Source organism: Bos taurus, chromosome 6 (genome assembly GCF_002263795.3).
Source record: "Bos taurus isolate L1 Dominette 01449 registration number 42190680 breed Hereford chromosome 6, ARS-UCD2.0, whole genome shotgun sequence".
In the NCBI taxonomy this organism is placed as follows: domain Eukaryota; kingdom Metazoa; phylum Chordata; class Mammalia; order Artiodactyla; family Bovidae; genus Bos; species Bos taurus.
In genome coordinates this window covers 22,191,592-22,197,760 of record NC_037333.1, presented here as the reverse complement: position 1 = coordinate 22,197,760, position 6,169 = coordinate 22,191,592, and positions in this window count along the sequence as shown.

The following is a 6,169-nucleotide window of genomic DNA, read 5'->3' as shown; positions in this document are numbered from 1 at the left end:
ACATCAAAATCCCACAGGCTATCTGTTTTATATACGGTAATATATAAGTTTCAATGCTATTATCACAAACTTTCAAAAAACTTTAAGTGTTGAACAAGATGGCCTTATCCAACATGCTCCCTCATCAGGGTCATGTTAGCCTTAAATGAAGTGTCACCAGCTGAAATGACCTTATCTGTTTACTTGCTTCTTGTCTGTCTCCCCCTACAAGGGCAGTCCATGACAGCACAGACTTTCCTGCTTTTTTCATTGCAATATCCCTGAGGACGAGGTCAATGCCTGCTCAGTGTTTCTTAATAAGGGCTTGGTAAATGAATCAACTGAAGGAGGGCACGGCAACCCACTCCAGTATTCTTGCCTGGAGAATCCCCAAGGACAGAGGAGCCTGGTGGGTGGATACATTCTTAAGTTAAACAGTCTTTACAGTCAGAATATAAATGTCTTAACGGTGGTCTGGTCTGTGACTTTAACAGTTTTGTACCATATCACTCTGGTACCTTCCAATAAGTCAATTAGAAAACAGGCCATCTTCTCTTCACTTGAAAATGTTACAAAATGCCGTTTCTGCCTAACACTTTTAAATTTATGCTCTTACTGAACTGATAAGACTGTGTGAACAGTCAAGGCAGACTCGGGAATATTTTGAAATGCACTGAATTTCCCACACAAACAATGCTGCCTTGTTTCTCTCCCTAAATCTTACCAAGTTGGAGGATAAGTTTCAAATCTGAGAACCAGAGATAGTCTCAGAGAATGTTCTGTCTCAAGTCAGTGTCACTTTAGGAATGCTTGGGAAATATATCTATTTCTCCTGAAGTCTAGTACACTTTCATTCCAATAGAGAACAAACTCTTCCTATTTCTTTTCCAAAGCCAAGTAAGAGAGGAAAAAAAAAAAAAAAAAACCGAGAAGAGTTACAGCGAGTGTGATTAAGAAAATTATCATTTTTATTGTTTTCTTCACTTTAAAATCAGAAGATGGAACCCCATGAGCTGACCTTTCTCCATCTTGCTCCCTGGAATGTGGTCTGTAACCACACAGCAGAAGGATCTGAGCCTGGTCTTCCCATTCCATTAACATTTGCAAAACCACCAACAGAAGAGGCTTCTCAGAGATCCAAAGCCCAGAGTAAGTACCTCCAATTCTATTTCAGCAAATGTGGCAAAACAAATCTACTAAAATGGTAGAAACGACTAACCTCAGTGCTCACATGAACTGTGGAAGAACATTTTGGACATGGCTATTCCCTTACAGAAACGGTGTGTATACACATTCCAGCACAGTTCTCTCCTCTTATAAACCACTGTCAGCAAATATTTATGTCTATTCATTCATTTATTCTTCCTTTATAAATTCATTCATTTCTGATATCTTCCCCCTATCTTTTATTTATTTATTTATTTTTTTCCTTTTTTTTTTCTAATTTTATTTTATTTTTAAACTTTACATGATTGTATTAGTTTTGCCAAATATCAAAATGAATCCGCCACAGGTATACATGTGTTTCCCATCCCAAACCCTCCTCCCTCCTCCCTCCCCATACCATCCCTCTGGGCCGTCCCAGTGCACCAGCCCCAAGCATTCAGCATCGTGCATTGAACCTGGACTGGCAACTCGTTTCCTACATGATATTTTACATGTTTCATTGCCATTCTCCCAAATCTTCCCACCCTCTCCCTCTCCCACAGAGTCCATAAGACTGTTCTATACATCAGTGTCTCTTTTGCTGTCTCATACACCGGGTTATTGTTACCATCTTTCTAAATTCCATATATATGCGTTAGTATACTGTATTTATGTTTTTCCTTCTGGCTTACTTCACTCTGTATAATAGTGCCTTGAGGAAGGGGATTAAGATGGTGAAGTGGGGGGACCTGGAGCTTACCTCCTCCAACGAACACATCAAAAATACATCTTCACGTGGAACTCACAGAAAACTGGGAACGGGCCGAAGAAATCCTTTACAACCAAAGCTGCTAGAAAAATCTCCATATAACTGGGCAGGACAGAAAAGAGCATCAGGCCAGGACGTGTGGTCCTGGGAGAGATCTGTCAGGAGGAGAAGGCGCACGTGGCTGGACCATTGCCCCGAGGAGTGAGCGGGTTGGGTCATTACCTGGGCATCCAAGTCCTGGGCTCTTGAACGGAGGAGACAAGCTCTCTCGCCCATAGGGAAATGTGCTGAGACAGACAGAAGGGCTGGAGCAGCCTAGACTTTACTCGTGAGGAATGTACACACGGGCAGACCTGCTTACAATCAGGGCAGAGAAAGCCTTGGCCTGGAGGCTGCCACCTCACCACACGTCCCAGTATGAAGGATCAGACGACCTGCCCACTCCATACCACAGCCTGGCGTGCGATCTGGGCAAAGATTGAGTCTAGATACACAGAGACAGGCTAGGGAGCCTGCAGTGTGAGCCAGGTAGAATCACCAAGACCACCGTCAGCCTGCACTCCGGGGTGACGGGTGCAGCCACGACAGAGCAGCAGCTAAGCTCCAAATCTTGGGAGCTTAGCTCCCAAGGAGCTAAGGAGCCCGAGGAGCACGCAGGAGTCATTTCCCAGAGAGAGCACCCTGGTTCCACCCACTTCACACCGTGGCTTAGCACTAGGTCCAGGGAGAAGTCTGCCACACGGGGCAGCCCTCAGGTAAAACACAGTCACCTCAATTCCATTCCTGTAGACGGAACCCCCCCCCAACTCCCAGCCCCAGTCTACTCCTCACCACAGCCTAGCGCTAGACCTGGGACAAACACAACAGAGAAGGAGATGTGACCTTGGGTTGCTTTTAAGCAGAATTGTGGATGCCTACACAGGTGGCACGTGGGTCCCCTGTGAGCACACAGGCCTCGCTTCAGCGGCATCTTTAGGGCAGGGCACACACAGGGAACCAGCCCTCAGGGCTTTGATTCCAACAATCATTATATGCCAATAAACTGAACAACCTAGAAGAAATGGACACATTTCTAGAAACTTACATCCTACCAAAACTGAGTCAAAAAGAAATAATTTGAACACACTGATAACTAGAAGTGAAACAATTTGTAATTAAAAAAAAAAAAAAACCATCCCTCCAAACAAAAGTCCAGCACTGGACAGCTTTACTGAGGTATTCTACCAAATAAACAAAGAAAAACTTATACCTATCCTACTCAAACTGTTCCAAAAATCTGAAGAGGAGGGTTCTTGTTCAATTGCTCAGCCATGTCCAACCCTTTGCAACCCCATGGACTCCACTATGCCAGGCTTCCCTGTCCTTTACTATCTCCTAGAGGTTCCTCAAACTCATGTCCATTGAATCACTGATGCTGTCCAACCATCTCATCATCTCATCCCCTTCTCCTCCTGCCTTCTATCTTTCCCAGCATCAGGGTCTTTTCCAATGAGTCAGTTCTTTGCATCAGGTGACCAAAGTATAGGAGCTTCAGCTTCAGTATCAGTCTTTCCAAAGAATATTCAGGACTGATTTCCTTTAGGATTGACTGGTTGGATCTCCTTGCAGTCCAAGGGACTCTCAAGAGTCTTCTCTAGCACCACAGTTCAAAAACATCAGTTCTTCAGTGCTCAACCTTCTTTATGGTCCAACTCTTACATCCATACATGACTACTGGAAAAACCACAGCTTTGACTATACAGACTTTTGTTGGCAAAGTGATGTATCTGCTTTTTAAAATGCTGTCTAGGCTTGTCACAGCTTTTCTTCCAAGGAGCAAGTGTCTTTTAATTTTATGGCTGCAGTCACCATCCGCAGTGATTTTGGAGCCCAAGAAAATAAAGTGTCACTGTTTAGAACACTCCCAAATTCATTCTATGAAGCTACCATCACCATGACACCAAAACCAAAGACATAAAAAAAAAGAAAACTACAGCCAATATCTTTGAGGAATAGACACAAAAATCCTCCACAAAATATTAGCAAACCAAATTCAACAATACAAAGGATCATAAACCACGATCAAGTTGGATTTGACAAAATTCAACATCCATCCCTGATAAAAAAAAAAAAACTTTCACCAAAGTAGGAGAGGAGAAATTTCAACATAATAAAGGCCATTTACAACAATCCCAGAGCCAACATAATATTTAACGGTGAAAACCTGAGAGCCTTCCCACTAAGTTCAGGGACAAGACAAGGATGCCTACTCTCATCAGTACTATTTAGCATAGTAATGTAAGCTACAGCAATCAGACAAGGAAAAAAAAAAAAAGAGGCATCAAAACTGGAAGGGAAGAGGTAAAACTGTCACTATTTGTAGGTCACATAATACTCTACGTTGTTGTTCAGCTGCTCAGTCGTGCCCAACTCCCTGCAACCCCATGGACTGCAGGACCCCAGGCTTCCCTGCCCTTCACCATCTCCCAGAGCTTGCTCAAACTCATGTCCATTGAGTCAGTGATGCCATACTCTTATGTAGAGAACCCTAAATTCTTCTCACAAAGACTATTAAATGAATTCAGCAAGGTAGCAGGATACAAGATTAACATACAGAAATCTGTTGCATTTCTTCACACTAATAACGAAATATTAGAAAGTAAAAAAAAAAAAAAACATTTAATATCCTGTCATAATATAAAAAATATCAAAATACCTAGGAATAAACTTAATTGAGAATGTAAAAAACCTATACACTGAAAATTATAAAATATTGATAATGAAAACCGATGGTGATTCAAATAAATGGAAAGATAATCCATGATCTTGGATTGGAGGGATTAATACTGTTAAAATGGCAATACTACCCAAAGCAATCTGCAAATTTAATGCAATCTCTATCAAAATACCCATGATATTTTTCACAGTAGTAGAATAAGAAATCCTAAAATTTATATGGAGCCACAAAAGATCCTAAATTGTCAAAGCAAACCTGAAGGGAAAAAAAGCTGAAGGCATAACCCTTCCACACCTCATACTATATTACAAAGCTACAAAACAGCATGGATTTACCCAACAGACATACAGATCAATGGAGTAGAATAGACAGCCCAGAAATAAATCTATGCACCTATAGTCAACTAATCTATTAACACAAAAGGAGTAATAATATAAAATGGAGGAAAGAATGTCTTCAAAAAGTGGCGCTGGAAAGCTACATATAAATCAAGTAAAATTAGAACACACCCTCATACCATATACAAAAATAAAATCGTTTAAAGATCTAAATATAAGACATGACACCATAAAACGCGTAGAAAAGAACTAAGATTGGTCCCCTAAGCAAGGCAAAAGAAATAAAAGCAAAAATGAACAAATGGAACCTAGTGAAACTTAAAAGACTTTGCACAGCAAAGGAAATGAACAAAATGAAAAGATAACCCACTTCACGGGAGAAAATATTTGCAAGTAATATGACCAATAACTGGCTAATATACAAAATGTATAAACAGCCCACACAACTCAATATCAAATAACAGTCCAACCAAAATCAAGACCTAAACAGACATTTCTCCAAAGAAAACATACAGATGCCAAAAACCACACACACAAACAATGCTCCACATCACTAATTATTAGAGAAAGGCAAATCAAAACTACAATGAGATTATCATTTCACACAGGTCAGAATGGCCATCATTAAAAAGTCTACAAATAATAAATGCTGGAGAGGATGTGGAGAAGAGGGAACCCTCCTACATTTTTGGTGGAAACGTAAATTGGCCCAGCCACTATGAAAAACAATATGGAGATTTATTTTAAAAACTAAAAATAGAGTTGCCATACGATCCAACAAATTCTACTTCTGGGCTTATATCTGGCAAAAACTCTTAACTGAAAAGATGCACTCACCCCAATTGTAAATAGCGCTGCTACTGCTAAGTCGCTTCAGTCGTGTCCGACTCTGTGCGACCCCATAGACAGCAGCCCACCAGGCTCCCCCGTCCCTGGGATTCTCCAGGCAAGAACACTGGAGTGGGTTGCCATTGCCTTCTCCAATGCATGAAAATGGAAAGTGTAAGTGAAGTCGCTCAGTCGTGTCCGACTCTAGAGACCCCATGGACTGCAGCCCACCAGGCTCTTCCGTCCATGGGATTTACAATAGTGCTATTTACTATTAAATACTATTACATAGTGTAAATTTACTATTTACAATAGCTAAGACATGGAAGCAACCTAAATGCCTATTGACAGGTGCACAGACAAAGATGTGGTAATGTTTATACTGGGTTGGCC